General features: G+C 43.1%; 1 protein-coding gene and 1 long non-coding RNA gene across 3 annotated transcripts in view; one reads left to right on the forward strand and one right to left on the reverse strand.

Annotated features, from left to right (window-relative positions):
* FAT2 (FAT atypical cadherin 2) overlaps positions 1 to 5,866 on the reverse strand; it is a 108,608-nt gene extending 102,742 nt beyond the window's left edge. For both annotated transcript variants that reach the window (XM_083728714.1, XM_083728713.1), the window contains exon 1: positions 5,719 to 5,866. The gene's annotated coding sequence lies outside the window, so the exon portion shown is untranslated. The remainder of the gene's footprint in view (positions 1 to 5,718) is intronic.
* Positions 5,867 to 25,682: 19,816 nt separating this feature from the next.
* Positions 25,683 to 27,165, forward strand: part of LOC310839826 — a 54,658-nt gene continuing 53,175 nt past the window's right edge. The window contains exons 1-2 of the long non-coding RNA XR_014561675.1: positions 25,683 to 25,772; positions 26,819 to 26,959. This is a non-coding gene — a long non-coding RNA (uncharacterized lncRNA). The remainder of the gene's footprint in view (positions 25,773 to 26,818; positions 26,960 to 27,165) is intronic.

Below are 27,165 nucleotides of genomic sequence, written 5' to 3' on the forward strand. Positions count from 1 at the left end.
AGATCTTGATATTTGGTCAACTCCTTCCAAGTAACAGCTTCTCTGCTCCACTGAGCTTGCCCTTCTACTCCATCTCTTTAGAAAAACTGCAAGAGAATTTGGGAGACCTGCCTGTTCAGCAAAACTGGGCTTTTTTTCTAATAGCACACAATGGCACCCACTTTTCAAGAGATACCAGCCCCTTTTTAATTCTATTACGTCCATGCATCAGTGAAGGCTAAATTGTGCTGACTGCCATGTGGAAATGTGCACATCACATGTGCATGCACTCTCACACAAGCATGCGTTTCAGGATGTACAGGCACGCAAACAAAAAGCCCTGTCTGTAGCCAACCACTGGCACCAACGGTCCTGTATGGTTTGCACTGGAGCCAAGAGCCGCTTACAACAGAGCATAATGCAAAATGCATTTGTTGCCTGCAGCAGATGTTGCATTCCAGGTGTATGCAAACTTATTCCTTGTTTTCTCCCTCTGTTTACTTGGCCTACACATCCAAAATGCTTCTCGAGATATATCTTATCAGGACAAAACTATCATTCTGTGGAACATGTTTGGCACAATGAGAGATGCACCACCTTTTCTATGGAATAGTTCCAAGCATGCATAAGCCATTTTGCGCTCACCGCGTTCAAGCGCATTACCGAGTTGACACAAACACTTTGTGATCCAGAAGATGGTACAATAAGTTCTGCAGGCTCAAGGAGAAACTGGACGTGTGTTCTTGGACAACCCTCCCCCTCCCCACCAATGTATTTTTGTGTCGTGAACCACCCTGAGATCTGCAGATGGAGGGTGGTGTGCAAATTTAAGAAACAAATAAAAATAATAATAACAATGCAACATTGCAAATCACCATTGCAAAGTGAAGGGAGCTTGAGGGTCTACTGTTCAAAGTAAACAAAGGTAAGAATCCACCCTCAAATCCTTACAGATACAGCACACCTGAAGTCTCTATATATTATACCAGGCAAGGGAAACCTTTTTGGATTTGGTGGCCACATTCTCTTCTGGTCATCCTTACAAGGACCACAGACCAGTGGTGGCTGCGACCAGAGACAAAAGCTGGCAAAGCAACAAATGCACATTTTACCTGTACAGTAAGTTAGTTTCTGCACACACTCATACACCCTCCTCTATCCTCCAACCTGACAAGCAAGGCGCATTATCAGAGCTCAAGGGTAGACTGCAGCCAAGCAAAACACAGGGGGGACGGGGAGCAGAAGCCAAGGAGGGGGTGGCCTGGGGAGAGTTGCAAGGCTCAGACAGAGATGCCTGGAGGGCTGCATTTGTGCCCTAGGCCTAAGGTACCCCTCGCCGTCTTACACAAACTAGAATAATGTATACAGTGGTACCTCAGGTTAAGAACTTAATTCGCTCTGGAGGTCTGTTCTTAACCTGAAACTGTTCTTAACCTGAGGTACCACTTTAGCTAATGGGGCCTCCCGCTGCCACCATGCGATTTCTGTTCTCATCCTGAAGCAAAGTTCTTAACCCGAGGTATTATATCTGGGTTAGCGGAGACTGTAACCTGAAGCGTCTGTAACCTGAAGCGTCTGTAACCCAAGGTACCACTGTACAAAGGCAAAATTAAATGAAAAGATGGTTCATGAAGCTCTTCCCAAACTACTCCTAATTCCAGCACACTTATCCAGTGCCCCTAACTGAGAGTAGACCGATTATGGCACCCATTAAGCGTTGGCAAGGCTGCAGAGGCAAGCCAAATGACTTCAGCATGACTAAAAGGAAAGGGTGGTGCTGGGTTGTTGGTTTTCTTTAGCAAAGTAAGAAAATAGCATGGCTCACAATCTTGAGCTCTCTGTGGATGTTTTGATTATCCGTAGCATTAGGATTTACCTCATACATCCGACTATTTTTGGGACAGATTCCTCTCAGGACCACTTCCTACATTACATGACAGCAGCACATATGTGCACAGGGGGGAGTAGAAATCAATCTGCGTTCTTCAGCACATGTGCTTGCGTGCACCGTACATGAATATGCCACGTGCTGAATTCCCTTACCCACAGAAATGAATGTGCTTTGGTCCACTTAACCAACTCTTTGTTAAATTCCAAGCTACATTTTATACATGTGCAAAGTGGTGCATACCACCTCTGTCGCATCACACAGCCCTTTGCAACACAGAGAGCTGGGAGCAGGATAAAAACAGTAGTAGACTATGCTTGATCTGAGTTTTACAGCCAAGTATCACAAGGGACTGAGCCGTGCGATGCAGCAGTTAGAGAGTTAGGCTGAGACATAGGAAAAGTCCATTTCAAATCCCTGCTTAGCTATGAGACTTACAGGAGAGCTTTGGGGCAAGTCTCTCATTCTGCCCGAGTGATAACATGAGCTACCACAAGATTTGCTGTTCTGAACTCATTGGGGATAGTGTGGATGAGATTGATAGTTATGCAATGTTTATCATACTCTTATGGAGCTGTGATGTACTAAAACAGGGGAGAAATGGATGTTCGAAAATAAGCAATCCTCAACCTAAACCAACTGTTGTTATTCAGAATCCATGTATATATTTTTCTGCACATTGCATAAATTCATTATATTGTCACTTTCTTCCTCATATCAAGAATTTATGTATGTAATAATAGGAACATAGAAACGTGAAATTGCTTATACTGAGTCATACCATTGGCCCACCTAGCTCAAAACTGTCCGCACTGACTAGTAGTGGTTTCCTAGGTTTCAGACTGGAATCTGTCCCACCTGGAGATGACTTGCGTGCATGTTTCGGATGGAGGCATCGCTGGGTAGAGTAAGCATTGGTCACACTACATCTAGCCCAATTACAATGCATTTCAGGCTCAAGTGGCAATGGAGTGTAATTTATTTTATGAGCTTCAATTTGTCTGCGAATAGTGGAAAAAACAAAGAAAAGTCTCACAACCTCATTGGGTTTCTCACTCGCCTCCACCCAGTTAAACCAGAATGCTTTGGTCTAATCCAGTTTTCCTCCATTTAAATTAACAGGGTTACTAAACTGTCTCTAATCCAGATATTCTAGATAGGCTAGGCTGACCTCCTCAGTACCACGTTGTCCAAAAAACAGATGCTATTGAGCAACTGATCTTTGTCCTTATGGCCTCTTGCTGTTCGCCTAGTCGACTTTTAATTCCCCAAGGAGGTTAATTATCTGATAACTTCTGCTCCTATGTTACCTTTGCGTGTTACCTTTGTTCTGTCAATGCTCTCGGCTGGTCTCCATCTCCCTATCCCCTAACCTCTTTCATTCACTCTCTGTGGGTGCTGAGAGGAACAGCATCTACACCACGGCTGACTTCAGTTTACTTTAGAGATTGATATCTAGGGCAGTCAGCCATACGAAGGCAGACAAAGAATCGGGTTATCTGCTGACACATATGCATGTTCACCGACAACACGCCCCCCCTGCGAGAAAAGAGAGCAAACTGCAAGGCCTTGGCATTGCTGAAACATCTGTTCAGCACTTCCCACAACTAGAGATCTGTCAAGGAGAGCAGCGCTGAGATTGAAGGAGGCAGGAAGGTGTGAGGGACCACCTTTAGTGTAATCTTCAGAGCAGAGAAAGACACGTGTGGCAGCAAACTCTCTTTTTGATGCAATTGTTCTGCACAACTTCATTTTAAGTTGCAAGTTCCAATGAAACATTCCCAACAAAGGCACAATATTGATGAAAAGGTGAGCTAAGATAGCTGCCATATGCAAACATACAGAGGGCCATAAAACCCCACTTGCATACTATCTGCGTGATTCAATCACCACATCCACCTTTCCCCCATATAATCATTCAATTCGTAACTAGTCATAACAAATATCCCATTGTAAATTGTCTCAGAATTGGACATCAAAGAGAAATACTCATCTGGGCAGTTACTCCTAGGCTTCCTGTTCAAGCCAGAATCACATGGGCAAGCAAAAGTAAACGGTTTAAACATTCTCATTAATCTGGGTGATGGATCCAACCCTAAAACCATTTAGACCCTTGATTTTAGACCTTGGACTGCATGACTTTCAACAAGCCTTTTAACTGGAGATTTTCCCCAGTCTGCATTTGTCCTGGAATTGCTTCTAATGTTTTAAAAGCATTTTTATTGTTTTATTGCGTGTTGGATGCCACCCTGTGCACCTTTGGGAGGACGGGAAGGAATATAAATGTAATAATAAATACATATTTCTGGGTCGAACTGGAATCAACGAGAGGAACCAAGAGATAAAGTAAAAATTTGATTTGTAAACTAGTCTTGCTGATAATGATACATGGCACTATACATTCCAAGGGTTTCAAAGCACATCACATTTATTATCTCGGTAATCCTTAGAATGACCTTGAAAGGTAGGCCAGTCTTCTGATACCCATATAAAAGATGGGAGGCAGAGAGAATAAGCAGCTTGCCTTATTCTGTGGGATTTCATGGCCCACTTCTCATACCCTTGCCATCCAATTCAAAGCACGTTTTCTTGGAGAGAAAGCTCCTTGACTACAAAGGTGCTTACTCCCAAACATGAATCAGATTATAGCCTTAACCACTGCATCACCCCAACAGCTCTCTCTTACATTTTCTCCTTTCCCTCTCTCATAGGAAACTGCCTTACATGAAGTTAGACCCTTGTTCCATCTAGCAGTTACTCACTCCCAGAGTTTCAAGCAGGGGTCTTTCCTAGTTTCCTATCTGGAGGCACCAAGGATTGAACCTTGGATCTTTCTCATGAAACACACGTGCTCTGCCCCAGAACTATGGCCCTTCCCTCTCAGGCAGTGATGGCCAAACGGCTCTCCAGCTGTTTTGGGACTACAATTCCCATCATCCCTAACCATTGGTCCTGGTAGCTAGGGATGATGGGAGTTGTAGTCCACAATCCTGTTCTTTCTGACAAATGCCTTTTGATGCATCCTCTCTGCACAAAAAAAACAGGCTTGTTTCGAAATGACACAAAGAAGGACCTAGCTGCACTTTCAGCCGGCAATGTGCACACACTCAAATAACGAAAAAAGTGCTACTTGCCAGGCAAAACTAGGGAAATCCTCCGTCAAACAAGTGCTACTGTCTTGAGAGGCTTAATCCAACATGGGTTTTTTAAAATAAGAAAAAGAAATGTGTACATGTCTCCGCTATCAAAGTTGGTGCTATACAGCACATTTACCAAAAAGAGAGAGACCTAAATCAGATTTGTTCAAATAGAAGAAGAATATAAAGGAAATACTTTAGAAAATTTGGAACACGTGCATAGGAAAGTTCACAACACCATCTTAAAAACCAACAACTTGTTGCCTGTTTTTTGGCTGGTTGAAATGAATAAACTGCAGAGAGAAGGGGGGAAAGCGGAAGACAACGCCTGCCCCGACGAGTCTCCAAAGCTCGGAAGAGCAAAACTGAAACGTGCACCACCAGTTTGTAAAGCTCTTCGGCTGCTCACACTCGAGCAGAAAGTTTCGCCGCAATCATGCTCAGCTCCCAACCAAAAAAGCCTTGGCTCTGGGTTCAATGCGCCTCTTGCGCAAGGCAAGGTCCAGGATGTCCTCCGCAAAGGTGGGTTTCTGATGGTACCCCGTGCAATAACAAAAATAAATATCTGTATCTGAAGAAGTGTGCATGCACACGAAAGCTCATACCAAGAACTGACTTAGTTGGTCTTTAAGGTGTTACTGGAAGGAATTTTTTTTGTTTTAAAAATAAATATGGTAACGCTCCCAAGCGGAGCTGCCCGCGACTCGCCTTTACCTGGTTGTTGCAGAAGGCGATGTCCTCCAGCAAGCGTTTATCGGCGCTCTCTTTGTCCAGCTGGGTCCTCCTCTCTCAAGGCGCAGTGCGCGGCCGGCTGCGGAGGGCGCATGGCGAGCGCTGCTCCGGCTGCCGCTTGCAAGAAGTTGGGCTCAGCAGAAGTTCTAGGCAGAGCGGCGCGCCCGCAGCCAAGCAGCAGGAAAGACAGTTGCCAGGCAGGAGCTGGGGCGGCGGGCAGGCGCGCCTCTCTTCCGACCCCTCCTCCAGCGGCAGGGGGAGGAGGAACCGAGCGCGCCAAGCAGGTGGCCAGGCCTCCGCGCCCGCCCCGGTGTGCTCACCTACCAAAGGAAGGAAGGAGAGAGGAAAAGGAGGAGGTCTAGCGAAAGGAAGGGTGCGCGAAGGTGCAACGCGGGGAGCAGATATATTGCAACCTGGAGAAGTGTTTGTGTGTGTGTGTGTGTGTGTGTGTGTGTGTGAGAGAGAGAGAGAGAGAGAGAGAGAGAGAGATAGATCCAGTGGGGACAGGGGACAGCCCTCAGATTCCCAGTTTTCCGGGTTGTTGTTGTTCTTAAGTTTCTAGCATTTGCAGAGTTCGAGATATGAGGCAAAATGTACAGGTACAATTATTCTTGTTTTTCTCAGAAACTAGCCTGCTCTCCCCTTTCAGTTGTTATATTCCCCCACCAAGGCGTCCCCAAATTCCTGCAGATACACATGAAAGGAATACTTTCTTTCCACACTTTTCCTAATCAAATGCCCCCCCCCCCGTATTTTGTCATACACGGGTCATACATAAAACGTTCGTTCAGTGTCACTGGTGGGATGCACCAGATTCAGTCTTATGAACCAGTCCATCTAATGCAAAGAACACAGGATCTTATGCTACATGGCCATTTGGTCCTATTGTTTAAAATCTCTCCCTCTGTACATCTACAGTTCATGGGAGAACATCCCTCCAGTTCTAGATGGAGTTGCACTCCTCCCCTTGAAGGAGCAGGTTCATAGTTTGGGGTTGCTCCTTGATCCATCTTTGCCACTGGAGGTTAGGGTGGCCTGAAGAAGAAGAAGAAGAAGAGGAGGAGGAGGAGGAGGAGTTTGGATTTGGTATTCCACTTTATTACTACCCGAAGGAGTCTCAAAGTGGCTAATGTTCTCCTTTTCCTTCCTCCCCCACAACAAACACTCTGTGAGGTGAGTGAGACTGAGAGACTTCAAGAAGCTCAAGGTCACCCAGTAACTACATATGGAGGAGCGGGGAATCGAACTCGGTTCCCCAGATTACGAGACTACCGCTCTTAACCACTACACCACACCGGCTCTCTGGGGTGTGTGGGTGGCCTGGAGCAGCTTTGTTTCGTGTTCCTTCTGTGCTGTTTCCCGGGCAGAGACATCTTAAGCCACAGTGAGCCACACATTATTTACCCCAAGACTGGATTATCGCAATATGCTGTATGTGACTCAGCCCTTAAAGTTGGTTTGGAAGCTGCAGCTGATGCAAAATGCAGTGGCTAGGATGGCCAGTGGTCCATCCTAGCATGCCCTTTGCTAAAGGAATTGCACTGGCTCCTAAATTAAGTCCTTGTGACCTCATCAGGTCCTGAACATCTTAGGTCCAGAATATCTGGACTGGAGGGGAAACAATGCCAATACAGATGTGGACCGGGAAAGATCTCAGCTTAAAAGGCTTGCTGAAGGAGGAAGGTCTTCATCAGGTATCACCAAGACAGTGCCTGTCTAATATTCATGGGGAGGGACAGAGGTGGACTTTGATCTTTCAAATTTCAGCAGCATCCTCAATGAGGCAAAAAATATATGCCACCCCATGCCTCTCGCCTTCCATGCTGCTCAATTCCCTACGCCATAGTTGTGATGCCCTATGGCACCCCCTAGGCTTGGTGCCCAGTCACACTACCCTAAATCTGCTTGGGGGTGGAATTCCAAAGGGTAGGTGTCACAGCACTAAAGACCTGATTCCTACATTGTGCAGAATTGATCTCCTGTTAAGGTGGTCTTTGCAGGAGGCCCACACCTGCAGAGGGCAGGGATTGATTGGGTGTATAAGATGTGAGAAGATCTTTTAGGTACCATTGGTCCCAAGCTGTACAGGGCTTTTATACATTCTCCTCCTGTCCTTATCCCAATAAAAGTTAACCAAAGCAGATTCAGTCCTATAAGCAGGCCTAAACCTGTTGTTATGGTTATTACTGTTGTTTGCCTGGCAGCCTCTGTCAGCATTCCTCACTGGGCAGCTGTGGGGAGTGTGGATTTTCACCTTCAGGGTTTCCAATCCTCCCTGGATTTTTATTTTCTTATTATTGTATGTTCTGCAAGGGTCAGGGTTCTGCTGATCCTGATCATACTTCTGTTTTGTGCCTGAATGGTGCTGTAAGCATATGAGATAGGCAAGAAGAATAGATTGATAGATGATGATAGAGATAGATAGATAGATGATAGATAGATAGATAGATAGATAGATAGATGATAGATAGATGATAGATAGATGATAGATATAGATAGATAGATAGATAGATAGATAGATAGATAGATAGATCATAGATAGATGATAGATAGATATAGATAGATAGATAGATAGATAGATAGATAGATAGATAGATAGATATAGATAGATAGATATAGATAGATGATAGATGATAGATGATAGATGATAGATGATAGATGATAGATATAGATAGATGATAGATAGATAGCTGGCTAGATAAGTAGATAGATGATAGACAGGGTTTCCTTTGGACCTCATTTATCTTTGCACATGTGTGCAAAGACATGAAGGAAGAAAAATGAATGGCTTCAGAGATGGAAAGAAGACAAAGTCCCTACCAGAGAATGATCTTGTTGGACTGTGCTGAAATGGCAAAATTGACCAGGAGGCTCAAGAACCAGGAAGACCAAAAACTAGGAATGGGAAAAATTATAATTTACCTTAAAGACCACTGTAAGCAGCTGAAAACATTAGCAGGACTGCATTAACACTTGTAACGTAATGAGAAATATGGACACAATTGAGTTATAATTGGGGGGGGGGTGTATTTTTAAAAAGATGTAGTAGAAAAGGTTTAACAACAGAACCCATGGAGGGGAAAGTGGGAAGTCCAGAGATTCGGGGGAATCTTGTAACTTTGGATGTGTTATGGAATGATTATAAACTTAAATATGTAAAATCAAATATTATTATATTTTAAATGAATGGCTTCGGTTAAACTTTCCACCTGCTACTCTATCCTGGCATGGATAGTTTGTTTGTTTTTTGTATCTTATAGATATTATATGTATCTTTAAGGAATGTTGCAATTTAAATGCAAAACTTCACAAGTCAAGGCGCAAATACGACCGGCGTTATATAGAAGGTTCAGTAAAGGGCATTTGATCAAAACTAACAACCAGCCCTTTTCATTTTGCAATTCTTTCCATTGCAGGAAAAGAGTCTGAAGAGAGTCATATGCGAACAGTTGCTTCTAACCTATGGGGCTTCCCTCAGCAGGCCATGTGCTGTGCCCACATGGGCAACAGAAAAGGAGGAAGTGAGTGGGTAGATCTGCATGCTTGGGCAGAGTCTCCAGAGGCCTCTAGGTGCCAGCATGCATGGATGATGTGTCAGCAAACCTTGCTAGCACTTAGAAGCTTCTGAGAGGGTTGCATGGTGCAGAGCAGGCCCTTTTCTCTGCCACGTCTGTGGTTCTCACTGCAGACTCCTTTTGTAGGGGAAGATGAAAGACCTGAAGGAGTCCTGGCAAACTGAATCATGTCAGTTGCAAGCACCTCCCCAACATTGTGGTCAGTCCCACAGAAACCCTGTGACCAAATTTGCCACTGTGCTAGGATTTAGCTGCATTAGAAAGAGCTTTCCTTGCACATCAAGATACAGAAGTTGTCCTCTGCCCTGCAATATTTTTCATTTGGACGCCCATCATCCCATCCGCATTCCGGTTGAGGTCGTCAACTCTGTGTGACTTGGATGGTGACGGGAGAATGTCCTATTGGTTGTCTCCTGTCGTCGGTGCCTTCCTCCACCTTCGCTTTCCCTTCAGACTCTCATTCAGTTTCAAAAAGAGGAGAGAAAAGTTCACACAAACAAGAAACATGCATTTTACAGGGAGCAGAAATTTTTCACCCGATGAATTAATATAATAAATGAATTCAAAGCGGAAAGGAGGAAAGCTCCTTGAGCTCATTGTCCTGACCAAATGGAGGCAGCTGACCAAAAGCATCAGAGCTACTAGCCGTGATGGCTATGTTCTGCCTCCACTGCCAGAGGCAGGGGGTCTCTGAATGCTACTTGCTAGGAATCAGAAGAGGGAAGAAGAGGGACCTCAGGTCCTGCCTTGTGGGCTCCCTTGGACATCTGGTTGGTCACTGTGGGAACAGAATGCTGGACTAGATGTGCCTTTAGCCTGATTCAACAGGACTCTTCTTCTGTCCACCACCCACCTTGATTTTTTTATTATTTAGGTTTACATTTATACCCCACCTTTTCACCATGGAACTTAAGGTGCCATACACAGTCCCCCCCCCCTTCCCTGTTTCATCCTCATAATAACCTTGTGAAGTAGGTTAGGCTGAGAGAGCATGACCAGTCGAAAGTCACCCACTTCATGGCTGAGTAGGGATTTGAACCTTAGTCTCCCTGACCTTAGCCCAACACTAACCACCATATTGTACTTGAACGAGTCTGCCCCTGTGGCTTGATGGAGGTAGAAACTGTCTCCCATGCCTTGTTAAGCTGCCGTTTCTACGGGGATATACGCTCGATATTTATTACCGCAGCTATGCAAAAATCTCCAAATGAATCCGAACTTCAATGTCTAAAATCCCTGGTAGAGGACAAGGATCCTGAGATCACATTAAGGGTGGCCAAAAAGATTGCCATAAAACTTAGGGAACAAGCTGTGCTATCATAATGATTAAGACCTTAAATGATAATTTTAGGTTATATGTTAGTGACTAAGTTTTAATTTTCCGTATTTTCCGCTCTGTAGGACGTACCAGATGATAGGATGCACCTAGTTTGGGGGGGAGGAAATAAGGGGAAAAAATTTCTGAATCCCAGAAGCCAGAACAGCAAGAGGGATCGGGCTTCTGGGATAGTCTCTTGCTGTTCTGGCTTCTGGGATAGCTGCTGGGATAGCTGGTCTAGCTTTGCGCGAAGCCTCTGCAGGGCACGGGGAGCCTTCATCCACCTTCTGGCTTAGCCGCGTAGCCTGCATTCGCTCCATAAGATGCACACACATTTCCCCTTACTTTTTAGAAGGGAAAAAGTGCATCTTATAGAGCAAAAAATATGGTATATATTTTTTAACTGTTGCTATATCTGTATTGTCCCTGTTATGTCTAATTGCAAATTCAAACGTATCCCTATTGTTTTATGACTTCCTTGATATTGTATGTGGGCTGGAACTGGTCTGTGACCAAAATAATAAAATTTATAATAAATAAAATTCATTTATATCATACTTGCTCTCTGGCTCTTCTGTGCCAATCAAATAAAATCCAGTTGTTGTGGGCTGTTCAGCATTGGAACAGGCAACCTCTGGTGCTGGTGGGCTCTCATTTGATGGAAAAGAGAAGGCTAGACAGCCATCTGTCAGGGGTACCATAATTACATCCTACATTGTAGGACTGAGCAAGGGGTTGGATCAGATGACTTCAAAGCTACTTTCCAGCTCTAAAATTTGATGGCACTGAGAAAGCAATAACAAGTTTTGAGTCCTACCTCCTTTGATTGCTTTCATAGTTGGGCTGGTTTTAAGAGGAAATTGTTCCATCCATGTGTGGGAGTCGGTTTGATTAGCAGCAACTGACTGCAAATGGCAGGTGCTTAATTAGAAGAACATCTGCTCAGCTGTTGGCACAATTCATATTTAATTAATATTGATATTAGCAGAAAATAGAATTTGAGAATGAAGGCACAGAAAGGAAGTTAGGAGAGTGACTGAGTGACAAGCATTGCATTCCTGCTCCCTGCTTTATATAGAAAATCCCAGGCCCAAAACTGTAGGCTGTAGAACACAAGATAACAAGAGATAAACTATGTAGATATAACTGTATAAAAACAAGAGTCTTATAGCACCATAAAGGCTATAAAATTGATGGTTGCATGAACAATTCACTTCATCAGATGCACCTCTATTCAATAAAATCTGCATAATCCATGTACATATGAGACAAGCAGCAGATCCACACCATACATTTAAAGTACAGTGGTACCTTGGTTCTCAAATGCCTTGGTACTCGAACACCTTTGAACCCAAACTCAAACCTGGAAGTAAGTGTTCTGGTTTGTGAACTTTTTTGGAAGCCAAACGTGCTCCGTTTTCAGTGTTACGCTTTCGTTTTGAGTGCCACACTTCTGTTTTGAGTGTTACACTTCCAATATTAGTGTTGAGTGTTATGCTGAGGTCTATCTGTTTTTGCTATTTATTTTGCGTTTTTGTTTTTGCGGCTCTTTTTCTTTTTTCTTTTTGTGACTGTGTGGAACCCAATTCAGCTACTGATAGATAGACTGATTTTGTGACTGCAGTACATTGTTTATTGCTTTCGTTTTATGGATCAATGCTCTCATTAGATAGTAAAATTCATGTTAAATTACTGTTTTAGGGGTTGTTTTTAAAAGTCTGGAACGGATTCATCCAATTTGCATTACTTTCTATGGGAAAACTCACCTTGGTTTTGGAACGCTTTGGTTTTGGAACAGACTTCCAGAATGGATTAAGTTTGAGAACCAAGCTACCACTATACATCCATTGCACATATAGAGCACATGACTTCTCCTAAAGAATCCTGGGACCTGTAGTTTGTTAAGGGTTCTGCATATTGTAGCTATGTGAAAGGGAAGCTACTGTTCCCAGTTATCCCCGAAGGAAGCTGTGTGCTTTAAATGTGTGTTGGGTGTGCCTTAAATATATGGTATGGGTCTGTCCAAGGATATGCATGTGTGAATGTATGCCCACGAAGCAGAAACCCTGGTTTCCAATGGTATGCACAGGCAACAAAAGTAGATCCTCATAGCTTCATTACAAAGGGGGGCATATACATAGAATGCATACTGATGATTCCTACATTGGAAGTATATCGTGTGTGAAGTGATCCTGATAATTGATCTTCCTTCACCAGCATCACTTTCCCTCTGGCATTCTAGAGAGTCCAGTATAAAGAAATGTAAGTGTTGCTTCCTAGTCCCACAATGCAGTGCATGCAATGACTTTGTGCTGAAAAGGATGAAGTCATCCGTATACGAGGCCATCTGGAGCCACAATGACTTCAGGAACTCGGCAAAACAGAAGGCTTCATGCAAGTTGGGTTTGCCAACGTCATGCTGAGGGGGAATGTCATCACTCCTCGAAACAGATGGGACCCTGATGGGAGAAGAAAGATGCTCTGACAAAGTCTGGTAGAGCAAAGACCTTGGTGGGGATGCAGTCATGCATGCAGTGAAGTTGTTGGCACCAGCAGCAAGGTGACACACAGTCTCTCTTATCTCTGAGAGTGAGATGCGACAGGGTGATGGACCATGACCGCTGCTCTCCCAGAATGGGGTGGATGGGATACAACCCAACTGTAGATGTCACCATCAGATGACTTGGCTACGGGTTATTTTATCTTACTTGACTAGATCTCACTCGTAAGCCATTAGCTCACCTTCAGCCAATCAGCCTCCGTCTGTTCTAGAAACTCTTATGTCATCTCCATCTTTTGGCACTGGGAGCTGTGTTCCATCCCTGCAGCCCTATTTGGGATGCGCCAGCCAGAGAATCAAAAGAGAAGGAAGCAGGAAAAGATAAAAGTTCCACAAATGTCCTTGTGTCAGCATGCTGAGGCTCCAGGAATGAGATCATTCTCACCTATATGCTTCAGAGGATAATGAAATCTGCATGACGGCTCAAGACAAGAGTGGCAGAAATTACTTTTGGGGCCCAATTACAGCATTATCTGAGTTGGTGAATAATTCCATTGTTCATCTATGTTTTATTGATTGATTGTTCTTAGACCTCACCCTTCCTCCTGATGGAGTTCAGGGTGGGTAACAACAATGTTAGAAAGTGCATAGCTGATAGTAATCTAATATAGTCTCTAGGTGATTTACAAACAAGATCCAAATACAGAATTAAAAACATAACAAGAACCATCTCAACAGTAACAGTAAAACAACAACAACAAACCAGTACAGACAGTGATGTCAGCTGGATCACTGCTGCTTACCAGGAGATAAAGGGAAGCAGGTGAGGTCACAGAGAGGTGGGCACAGTGCAAATACACAGACTGAGCCAATCTGGCATTTCTGCTAGTATGTTTTCACTGCGCCAACTTCCTCACCACCTCCTCCTCTGCCTCGCTGTGACACAATCAACTAGTGGTCAGGTGACAGATCAGCTGCCACTGGCTGTATATGCCCACCACACATTTAAAGTGCACAGCTTTCTCCAGAGAATCCTGGGAACCACAGTTTCTTAAGGGTGCTGAGAATTGTAGCTCCGTGAGGTGTAAACTACCATGCTGAGGATTCATTGAGAGAAGCCATGTGCTTTAAATGTGTATTAAATGTATGGTGTCACTGCAGCCTTTGGCTCTCTGTTAGCAGTTGCCTAGTGCATCATCAGCCAGTCAAACTACATGAACTGTTTCCACCCTCTCTGGTTGTTCTAAGAGCGTCGACTTTCAGAACTTGTGCCAAACATGCTTTTTCCCTCTTCCCATCCTCCCCCCCCCTTTCCTGTTGTACCTTTTAGATTATAAACCTGAGGACAGGGTGTGGCTTGAGTGTCGTCCCCCCCCCCACTAATGAACTTTTTGTGAGCCTTTTTGGCTGAAGAACTTGTGCAAATGCTTAAAACCAAGCTATTGATTGGAAGTGGTTTTTTTTGGAGGGGGGAGTGATGTGCATAAGAACTAATTCTGCTCCATCATTATTAAAAGGAATATCATCTACCCTTAGAAGAGGCACACCAAATAATATTAAAGCAAATATGAGGCGGTTGGTCAGGAAATATTCAGAATGATATAATTACATGTGTGTAGAGGACAAATGTATAAAAGATGAGAAAGGAGGAGAATGTTTCAAAATAATTGGGAATGGGCAGGGGGGAAGGTGGGGGTTAATACTGGCACAAAGAGGAGAGGCAGGCTGGGACTTAACCTGTGCAGCACAGACAAGCAGAGCAAAGGGTTGGTGTGCAGTGCATGTTCCTGCCTGCCATCCTGCATAAATCTGATGCCTTGGGTTATTTGACGCTGGCAGCTTACCCCAGAGAGAGGCTGGAGTTTAGCTAAGTCATGGTGGCTCCCACTGCATAATAATTATCCATCTGAGATGGGTTATGAAGCAGTGACAACAATAAGAGCGCTTTTGTTTGTTTTTTTAAAAAAAATAGCAGACTTCGAAAATATATGTGACAATGAAATGCCAAAGGAACTTGAACTTTTCTCCTGCAGGTATCTAGAAAAGAACCTTGCAGCAGATGCAAGCAAATGTTAAGCACCAAGCGTCATAACCAGATATATATTTCAAGCTTTATAAGGAGGTAAATAGTCAGCACAACTGGTCACATGTTTATTCAGAAGTGAGCCCTGCTTTGTTTACCAGGGCTCACTCCCTTACATGAGGTTGATGGGACTAACTTTTTGAGTAGATTTGCATAATATTCCTCTAATGCAATATCGATGATCTTTTTCAAAAAGTGATGGATGCCAAGCAACCGCGTGAATTGCATTAATGCTGTAATTTAATTTGGAACAGCGAGCCGCAGATGTAAAAAAAAAAATGTAAGAAAGAAATCTTGACTTTGGGCAAGATGTGTCATTTTAAAAAGAAAAAAAAATGTAGTCTTTGTATGTACTGGCATGTTCCTAGATCTTTAACTTAATAGAGATATGATGCTTTCAAGCGTATCTCTGAAATCACGAAGCTTTCATTTTCTTAAAGACAAAACCTGTGAATCTCAAAGTCTGGTTTCTACTTGAGCCATTCTATTACTAGGTGAGTGCTGATGTCATGTAGAAGGTAAAGTGTTGGGATTCAAACACCTGCTTGGCCACAAAGCTCACCAGGTAGCCTTGGGCTCGTCCCTGTCTCTCAGCTTATCCTACCTCACAGGGTTATTGTGAGAATAAAAGGAAGACCCATTTATGCTCACTGGAAAAAGAACTGGATAAAAATACCATCATCATCACCACTGTATACTTCATCTTACCTCCTGCAGCACAAAAACCTACCTACAGCATTAGCATGTTTACTGATGGTAATTTTGCATCACCTACAAACATCCTACGATAAAAGGATCTATTGTTAAATAAATGTAATGTACCACATATTATTACCATAGTTTCACTGAATGTGTGGCATATGAGATTATAAAATAAAAAATAATTAATTAATTGTTTCCAGGGCTCTTTGCCATACAGTGGTACCTCAGGTTAAGAACTTACAGTAATTCGTTCCGGAGGTCCGTTCTTAACCTGAAACTGTTCTTAACCTGAAGCACCACTTTAACTACTGGGGCCTCCTGCTGCTGCCACGCCGCCAGAGCACAATTTCTGTTCTCATCCAGAAGCAAAGTTCTTAACCCGAGGTACTATTTCTGGGTTAGCGAAGTCTGTAACCTGAAGCCTCTGTAACCTGAAGCGTCTGTAACCCGAGGTACCACTGTATTTCTTTAGCTCAACCGAACTACCTTCTACTCTCCTGAAGCCAAAACAGTGGAAGGCATTCCCTGCTCTCCCCAACCCCCAATTTTGCCATTTCTGTTCTAGGAAATGGTGGAAAAACAGACCTGCCCAAGGCGCCATTGCTTCTGCTCACCTGTCCACAGTCTTGATGAGCAGCTAGAATCTCAGGGTTCCTTGGGATTCCTTGACCTTTGGAAATATGGAAATAGAGGGCATAAATGAAACATCCTATCATGGGATGAGGGGGTGCTTTTTCATGGGATAAACATCCAAAATAGAGTCATCCAAATTTCATTTCCTCTATTGTTGTGGGCGTTTGGCTCCTATTGTTGAACCGCATGATACTGTCATTCTAACATCTAACCCTCTACCTGTGAGTCATCCTCTTTCACTGTGAATGCATTCTCACACAGCTTTTGAGAGATCTGTTTAACATGCCTTGTTTATGTAATGTAAGTATGCAGTGTATATACCAAATAGCACTGTAAGCATATAATAGTGTGTACTAAGAATGCAAATGCATAGAAAACAAATTAGCCTAATGATAACCCCAGGTATGCATAGATACTGAACCATGGGAAATCCAGCAATTGGGGATATCTAATCCTCACAAAGGGGCATATATTTTGCTTACACCAACTGTAACAGGCAGGTTCTCTGGGCGTGTGCAGGCATGGCGGTGCATCCTCACTATTGTCTCGCTGCATTCCCTTTGCACCGGCTGATGGAGTGGCCAAGACATTTCTCAACAGTGCTGAACAATGTGCACAGATTCTTGCAAAACTGCCCAAAGGGCAAAGCGGTTCTTCTTTGCTGAACTCAGCAGTAAAGCCAAAGCTTGTGCATTTGTTTGGGAGTGCAGGTGACTTCATTGAACGCCACAGAGACCTTTTATGCAGAAAGAAAGAAAGAAAGAAAGAAAGAAAGAAAGAGAAAGAAAGAAAGAAAGAAAGAAAGAAAGAAAGAAAGAAAGAAAGAAGGAAGGAAAGAAAGAAAGAAAGAAAGAAAAAAAGAAAGAAAGAAAGAAAGAGAAAGATGAGAAAAAGTATGCTTTCAGTGATTGGCTCCTAATCCTTTTCAGATCTACAGATGTTGTTGTTGTTGTTGTTGTTGTTGATAGTATGTTCCCTACTAGCTGGGTAACCATTGGGAAAGACAGAGAATGAAAGACAGAGAATGCCTCCATCCCACCCCTGCTTAGACATTTTAGTGACATGCTATTGCCTTGTCACAAACTTTGTATACCCAAGACTAAAATGTATATGTAGCCTGACAGGTAAAGTACATGTTAAAAGATCAACACTTTCCTTCAAAATTCACAGGAGTGGTGAGATGGAAAGTTGACTGGGTATTTGTTTTTTTATTATTATTATTTTTTTAAGGGTTGCTTTGTTTTTTTTGTTTTTTTTATAAATAATATTTATTAAGATTTTCAGAAATACAGAAAGAAAAGATCAGAGTACATTCAAAGCCTTATTTTCATACACCCACTTTCCGGGACTCCCTCTTTCCCCCACCCCTACCATATTCCCCTATCATATTGTTGGCTCCACAAGCTCTCAGTTCTAATTAAAACTTAATTTGTTTAAACCATTAGTCGAATTTAAATTTAATTTTGTACAATCCCCATCAATACCCTTACTAACAAAACAAAAGTTCTTTCCCCAGGGCCCACCCCTTTTCCATTCCACAATTTCCCTTTTTTTTTAGTGATAAAGACACCCCACACAATAGAAATATAAGAAAATGAAAAATAGAAAGTGTAGTAAGTAAAAGAAAACCAATTCAGAAAATAGTTGACAAGCCTTTGGATTCTATTTCTCCCCCCCCCCCCCGTCCCCGGTTTAGTTTCCCCCTGACCACCAATCCATGTTGTCTGCCTGGAATTTTTAAAGTCCATAAATCACATTTTTCCCCCAACTCCTTGCTGGCTTTTTCTTTTTATAATTATTTTTAGAATTATTTTTAAACCATTTAGCATCAAATCTTTAATAACGCTCCCCCTATTGTTCTTTCCAAGTTGTAGTCCAGTTTCCTCTTGTTCCGCTGCTAAAACGTTCTAGTTCAGAAATTTAGTAAGTCTGCAGGGGTTATTGTTATTCAGGAACAAAAACTTGCGTTCAGTCCCTTCCTTTCTTCAATAGAAAATTCTATTGTCTCCTTTAGCTGAACACCCTGTAGAAACAATATTGTTTCCGTTTTGCAGCTTTCCCAGAAGATAACCAGTCCTGTAAAATTCCGATGGTATTTTTCCACTTACGACCTTCTTTGTAATGTCCCGAAGCTCCTCTAGGGGGATTATTGTAACTTTGTTTTCTCTAGTCCAAAAGTCCAATTGTTATCCATGTTTTCGCCATTTTGTATCCAAATTTTAACGGGTTGTAACTAATTGTAACAAAATTTAACCAGCAAAGTCCTCGTATTAAAGTCCTCTTTGAATTTCCGACTTTGACAGCTACTTTGACAGCTGTCAAAATCTCCTTCGCTTTTCGCCAGGCTCTCTCCTCAATCACCCCGGTTCCCAGGGGGGGGGGGGGTTGCGTTTTCCCTCTCCCTCAATTCTTCCTCCAGCACAGTTCTTGTAATTTCCCATCGTGGAATTCTTAGTTTTTATCAGCAATACAATTATTTTTGGACCTTGGTTTCCCAGTCCTTGTTTTGGAAGGTTTACAGTAGGGAGGGGGACTGACTTCCTTTTTGGATCCCCCCCCCCGCTCGTATCAAATCCGAAAAAAATTTCTTTTTTTTCTCCTTTTACACCCGGTTTCCAAATTACTCACGGGTTGTTGTTAAAAGTCCGAATTCTCAATGGAAGAAGTCAGCGCTCTCCGCCGGATGGCATGCGGCTTCGCTCGGCAGGGATAGCAGAGGACTCAAAGCACCACGCTTCTCCCCGGCACCCGATCCGTAGCCTTTAAAAAGGCTCCTTCACGAGTCGGGAGGGCGCTAGCAGTGCCAGCCGAGTCTCCATGTCCACGGCCTCCGTGGCCGTGGTTTTTAAGGGTCCCCGCATCGCCGGTGCGGTAGGACCCAGCCCCTGCCGAGCAGGCTCCCTCCGGAGCTCGGAGGGAGTCCGCCATTCGGCGATGGCGCCAACCCGGAAGTCGAAAGTTGACTGGGTATTTGAAGGAACATGACTACTTATCATGGACTTGCCCTTCTCAGCATACACTATACCAACCTTTGCCAACCTGGTGCCCTCCAGATGTTTTAGATTACAACTCCCATCAGCCCCAGTCATTGTCTCCTCCCCCCTGCCCCCTGCCCTCTTCCTCTTCTTTCCATTGTAGTAGCCCAAGGTGGCTTGCATCAAAAATAAAAAACATTCAACCTAAAAAATAATAACAGAACAAAACAAAAACAAAACAGGCACAGCTGCTAAAAAGTATCAGTTAATGCAAAACAAGTAGAGAAAATAAAATCAGGCACCAGCAAGGCCATGTTGGCATCTGTCTGCCTCAGGAGACAATGAAAGAGTGTGTATTTGGGAGTGAGGTCAAGCTGTTGGAAGGTTACAGAGCCTACTGTGGCTGTGGAGGCCAAAGGCATGTGAGAATAGGCCTTGTGAACTGCTAAACATGGCCCTAGATGTTTCTTTAACTGAAGGCTGCAGTATAACTCTAGGGAAAAACCCCAAACTCCGGGAATAAAAGGGTCTTCAAGTGACAATGGAAAGCCATCAAGGTGGGATCCAGTTGGTTCTCCAGTTGGTTCTCCTGGGACAGGGCATTTCACAAGCGAAGATTCTGACATGTTTCCACCCACCAGCCCATGTGATTGCTTGGACAGGGTTCTGTTAGCGGAAACGGTCCTTTTAGTAACTTGACGCAAAGCCCTTAGGGCTTTCCAGTACAGCCATGTCATCCTCACAATACTCTAAACAGATTACTGAGCTACCTTCAGGGATCGGAAGAGCAAAAGGACTGACTCACTGGTGGCTGCTTCAGCATGCCATATAGCCCCAGTTTATCCTGCTTCTTCCTTCTAAGTGTATCTGTCAATAAAGTGCACAAGAACAGGGGAGGAGAGCATGATGAAGGACTGTGTTTTACCCAGGTATTAAGGGTTCACATTAAAAAAGAGGACATTGTTGTTGAAAATGTATTGCCATAGCTCCTGGCCATTTGCTGGCTTAACAAATTAGTGTTTGTCAATCCTACTTTAGTGGATGACGAATGTGCCATAATTTAGGTCTGCTTTCCTTTCTAAACAACATTCCCCCTCAGTCTCCCTCTTTCACATTAGCTTATAAAGAAGATACATAACAACCAGTGCAATGCAGATAAGCATTAGCGGCTGTTTATGGAAGTGTATGTATACAGTGTCTTTGGGTGGGGCAAGGGTGGGCCCTACTGTTAGGCAGAGGGAGGTGTCTGCCTCAGGTGTATAGAACAGTTTGGGCCATAAGGCCCTTCTTGCAGCTCCTAAACTAGCCTCCTTCCCTCAGGTGCAGTGAAGGAGGACAGCCTGTTGCTGGTGTTAAAATACGATTGATCTACCAGTCTTGTCAGCTTCTGTACATGGAATTGGAGGGCTAGGGGTATATCACCATCTTGACCTCTGCCTCAGGCAACAAAATGTTTTGAGCCAGCGCTGTGTGTGGCTTCTTCCTGGGAAAGGTATAAAAAGATCTGGCTGCAGATCTTTTGAATGTGAAGGGCCTCATCTGGCCCTTCTGGCTCTAAATCTGGCTCTGAGATGCAGGCAATGGCAGTACATGGAAGTAGGGAAAATAAATAAACACTGGCTTTAAGAAGAGATGCTGTATTTATTTATTTATTGAATTTCTTTATATTGAAAAGAAGGTCAAAGTGATATACCAAACAGAAACAAATACAATAGTACAGTATGCTAATAACCAGGGAAAAAACCAATTAAAGAAACTTTTCACAATTTTGAAATTAATAGTGGAAAAGTCAGGTTTATCATTTTGGATCAAATCCCTTTTATAGTTGGAAGTGAATCCATTTTTGATGTGCTAAGGCACCATTTCATCACACTTTTCCAGATTTAGATAGAGCTGCATGCTAAAAATGATAGCTCAGCCTCCATCAAAGGAATACCAATCTAGATATTAGGAAGATACAAAGAAATGTGGGTAAGAGAGGTGTGGTCTGCAAAATCCATAAATCAGAGGGGCTCCATATTAATTATCACATTAGGCGCCTGAGTGACAAAAAGAAAATATCAGATTTGGGTTTGTTTTTTTAATGTCAATTTGGATTCTCACAAATCCTCTTTAATTGCTCCATTTAATTCATTAAAGGATTACAACTAAGGCTAAAGGGGGGGGGGGGAGGAACTAAATAATAAGGGTGGATCTGGCTTTTTGGCAACTCTTGTAGCACTCTTCCAAACAATCAGTCAAACACAATAGAATTTTTGAGGAAATTGTATTTGACCCTTCCATTCATTTGATGAAATAGGCTCTTGCTCACACATCTCCATGCTTCAGTAAACTTGTTATTCGTGTATAGAAAGGTTATACCACACCAAAGAATCCCCAGAGAAGCCAACAATATACTATAAATGACAAGAAAGCAGTATGAAAATGGTATTTTTGACAAGATTCTGTAAAATATAATAATCAAGAGATTTGTCAGTTCATAGTCAATAAGGTCTAAACCAGCAAAGACATGCTAAAGCAGCTTTTGCTGACTTGCTGCCATCCAGATGTTTTGGACATCAACTCCTTGGGCCAGAGAGCCTCAAGTTGGTAAAAGCTGTACAAAAAAGGTGGGTGTTTCACCAAAACTGAACAAAACTGGCAGAGCTGTTTGGGGCAGGAGTTTCACTCTGCAAAGAACCTCAACATGTGGTGGTCACCTGCACCTCACTAAAAAAAATTAAGCATATCACCAAAATTAAGAGAACAACAATTTACAATAAAATAAAAATTCATGTGCTAATTGATTTGTGTTCAAGGTCTTGCTATTGGTGTACATTGCCTGTACAGCTTTGAATAAGGATAACTAAAAGATATTCTCATCCCTTATATCCCCAAACAATCACTGCACCCTGCGGGAAAGGGCTTTCTGTACATACAATCTAATCAGGGGGTCCATTCCATACAATGTTGGACTTGGGCCTTTAGTATTGTGGTGCTTACCCATCAGAACCTCCTTTAGTTGTCATAAGAGTGCTATGATAGCTCAGTCAGTAGAGCATGAGACTTAATCCCAGCGTCATGGGTTTGAGCCCCACATTGGGCAAAAGATTCCTGCATTGCAGGGGGTTAGACTAGATGAGACCCGCATGGTCCATAACAACTCTAGAATTACATAATTCTATGTATCAGTCTATGTATCAGTCATTCTATGGTGCCTTTTCTTTTAGCCTGTTGAAGACATTTCTTTTCCAACAAGTGCAGATTTTTATCCCATTTGGCATCCATATTGCATTTGAAATTGTTTTTACATATGCAATGATTTTTAATTGTTTTTGTCCACATAATTATTTTATTTTTTGTATATCTGCAGTTGTTTCTTCTGTTTTTCTTGTCCTGTAAAATCACTCAGAGATGCTTCTTAACTATGTTGTTAAATATGTTTCTGAATAGAACTTGAGATCTTAATCATAAAGAGCTGTTGAGTCATTTGCTTTCGGCTGCATGAGCAGCTGTAGCTCAGAATGTAAATATAGACCAGCGGTACCCAGAAGTTTGGCAATGTGCTTTCTTAGAGAAATTAACACAAAAATTAAGAGGCAGTGGAAGACAGGAGTGCCTGGCGTGCTCTGGTCCATGGGGTCACGAAGAGTCAGACACGACTAAATGACTAAACAACAATAAGAGAACTGGAGGTGGAGAGGCAAGACATAAATCAGGAAGATATCTTATTCAAGAAGATATGGAAAGTGTTCATTGACTATGCACTATGTACTGCAGATGATGGACCTTTAGAATTTTTTTCTTCCTTCATCTCGAAACCTGGTATGGAAAATCTAAAGCATCAATAAAATTTTAAGATTTTCAGTAAGTATAGTCATTGAGCTGTCTTAAACCTGTTATGTTAATGCTCACTCTTTGCATCTGGTTTGCTTTGCTTTCTCTTTGCTTTGTATTTTCAAAAAAGTTCAATCAAGAAATATTTTTTAAAATAAGAAGTGATTCATAAACAGCAGAGAGAGAGAGAGAGAGAATGATATGAAAATTTAGAAACAATTATTGTAATTTAAGTAGAAATACAGTACACCTCACCATAATAAAAAGGATTGTGACTAGGTCATGGGTAGGCAAACTAAGGCCCGGGGGCCGGATCTGGCTCAATCACCTTCTAAATCCAGCCTGCGGATGGTCCAGGAATCAGCGCGTTTTTACATGAGTAGAATGTGTCCTTTTATTTAAAATGCATCTCTGGGTTATTTGTGGGGCCTGCCTGGTGTTTTTACATGAGTAGAATGTGTGCTTTTATTTAAAATGCATCTCTGGGTTATTTGTGGGGCATAGGAATTTGTTGATTCCCCCCCAAAAATATAGTCCGGCCCCCCACAAGGTCTGAGGGACTGTGGACCAACCCTCTGCTGAAAAAGTTTGCTGACCCCTGGACTAGGTAGACCTTGTTTCTGCTGGGTCAGCTGTGCAGATGCTAATGGTTGATGGGCAACCAGGCCCCTGCTGCTGACCCTTCTTGTGGTTCTGTATCTTTAAATCAGATGTGGACAGGATAACCCTTCAAACAGGAATGGCCGGCATGATGGGGCAGTGCCACCTTCCGAACATTTGACATAGCTGCCCCAAACCTTGATGGGACTGGGTAGTGTAACAACAAGGTCAGGGCTGTGTGGGTGCATCAGTGCGAGACCTTGATCAACTCCACCAGCACTCCTGCACAGCCTTGATCTTGCTGCTGCCATGCCATCACACCAGCCGGGTACTTGGCAGTGACACTGGTGTCAGGAGGGCGTCTCTGAGGTCCCACATTGGCCACTCCTGCCTTCAGATAAAGGACACCTTCATACAGAGAACTGGCTGCCTTTCCTTTGTAAAGTAGGCCACCCTACCTTGGTATATAGGATGTGCGGTATCCCACAGAAATAAATCTCTAGGACCATGTACCAGGCCAGACTATGGTCTCTTAGCAGGTGTGGAGAACCTCTAGTCCTGTGGGCCAATCTTGGTCTGTCAAAGTTGCCTTGCAGTGATGAGGAGAGATAAAGATCTGAACCCTCGAGGCTAAAAAAGTTTCCACATCTGTGGTCTCTAATATAGCCTAGCATTATCTGCTCTGACTGGCACACTCCAGCAGGGAGAAGTCTTTCCCATCACCTTCTGCCTGATCCTTTTAAGTGGAGATGCTAGAGATTGAGCCTGGGACCTTCAGCATGAGAATCTTGTGCCCAACCACTAAGCCAGAGTCTCTCCATAGTCCCGTCTCAGTACTCACTGACTGCAACATTCTTCCATATATCCATTCCAGACAGGCTTTACCATCCTCTACCCAGAAGTGAGTCCCACTGCCTAAGCCTATACTGGACCTTGTCCCTAGTAGAGTCATATTCCACATTCTTAATAGTTTGCGGAATTAACATACTTTGCCTAATTCTTCTTCTTCTTTATCCAACGGCCTCTGGAATGTACATTTGTTTGGAATATGCCAGCTGGTTGCATTTTGCAGCAATAACAGCACATATTCCAATGGCGAGCTTTCCATTTCAGCAAACCTCTTAAACTTTCCAATATTTTTTTCTTCTTACATAGCACAAAATGTATTTTGCGCTATAAGAGCCTTACATTCTCAGTTTGCTGAAATGCCAGGAAATTAAAAGGAGAAACAAAAAAAAAAGAGGGACACTGTTACATCTGGAGGTGTTTCCCTTCTGTAGAGAGTTTGATTTTGGTCAGAAAACTTGGCAAGGAAGTACGAACTTGCAATGAACTCCCTCACAAAGGGTCTTCCGGGGTGTGGGGGCTTATTGTGCAATGCATGCTGCTCGTGCACATAAGTGTTGTGCAGAATCCACACAATGTCGTCACTGTGGGATGTAATCCATTGGTAGAGTCAAATGCAACATTCCTTATTTCCCTAGAGTGGGCACAAGCAGGAGGACATCCAGTCAGTGGATGTTCCACTGATCTGTTCCACTGATCTGGAGCTTCCTCCCCCTGCATGTGACCTGGGAGATGGGCGTGGCTCTGGCTGACTCCATAAAAGAGCAGAGTCAGGAAGCCATTTTCTCTTTCTTGATCTCTTGCTTGCTGCTCTCTTACTGCCATGCTGCTCTCCTGCAGCCATTTTGTTTTCTTAATTGATATTGTTGTCTGCTGGCCCTCAGCCAGCAGCACATGAGTCCAGTCTCCATATGTGATGAACTCACTGTTTGTTTGTGTAACTACTAAGAGAAGCCTGCCTTTCAGGGATCAAATCATGAACTGAAATGTGAGTTAAACTGTTTGTTACTTTACTTTAAGAGGGATTAAAGGGGACACCAGGAAATAACTAAGAGATGCAAATGAATCTGCAGAGTAGCTTCCAGCTGTATTGAAGGGAATCTGCTCTGCTACATCACTTACTAGTGAGAATGAAGGCAGGATAATACTTATTCAATATAACCTTTCCTACTACAGTGGACTCTCAGGTTACATAATCTTCAGGTTATGAATGCGGCAAACCGGAAGTACTTCGCACATGTGCAGAAGTACTCTGCGGCACCGCGTGCGTGTGCAGAAGCAGTCCTCCAGTTATAAAATTTTCAGGATATGGCCGGGCCTACAGAATGGATCTCGTTCTTAACCAGAGGTACCACTGTACTCGGGTTAAGTACTTAATTCGTTCCGGAGGTCCGTTCTTAACCTGAAACTGTTCTTAACCTGAAGCACCACTTTAGCTAATGGGGCCTCCTGCTACCGCCTCGCCGCTGGAGCATGATTTCAGTTCTCATCCTGAAGCAAATTTCTTAACCTGAACCACTATTTCTGGGTTAGCAGAGTCTGTAATCTGAAGCGTATGTAACCTGAAGTGTATGTAACCTGAGGTACCACTGTATCTTTAACATTCCCACTGTCATCATCAAAATGGAAGCCCATCCTATTTTTAAAGTTTAATCTGGATTTCCTGATTCCGTACCAAGGAAAATTTGGTAAGTGAAAATACATTTGCAGTTTATTGCTGGTATGGAAGCTCATTAGCACGTTTTCCTGTCAAATCCGTAATGATGTTTCAGTGGGTGGCCTCTAACACAGCACCACTCCTTCCGTTTGCTCCTCACTTGAATACATCGAGGCCATTTTGTTTCCAGCAGCCAAACAATACAAGCCTAGTAGTCCTGCCCTATAGTATTACCAATCATCAAGCTATATCAACCAAAGCAAAACACCCTTTTGTCCGTTTATTTTATTTATTCCATGGGAGTCTTGCTTTCTTTGTAGCGTTTAAATGTAAAGCAGCAGCAAGAGTTTACTTAACCATCTCTTTGTCTTGCCCAGAGGTGATGAAATGCAGTTTAAAAGACAACAGGGTTGAAGCCAAATCAGAGGGAAAGCGATCTCATGTCCTTCTGCAAGCGGAAGACTTAAAGGAACATCTGGTTAAAGGATGCTGAGATCTGGCATTTTGTGCCTTACAAAGTAAGGACCTTGGAAGGAGCCGCTCTTTTGCTAACCAAGAGTTGCATTAATATTCAGGGGCTTTATTACCAAACCTCTTTGCTTGTGTAACAAATGCATCTCCCTTTTTAATTTGTCAAGATATCATTAGACCCATTAATTTCAGTGGGTCTACTCTGAGTAAAATACCACCCTGTGCGGTACTTCCTTTAGAGAGAGATCACTGT

This window comes from Podarcis gaigeae (genome assembly GCF_964106915.1).
Source record: "Podarcis gaigeae genome assembly, chromosome: 2".
Taxonomy (NCBI): Eukaryota; Metazoa; Chordata; class Lepidosauria; order Squamata; family Lacertidae; genus Podarcis; species Podarcis gaigeae.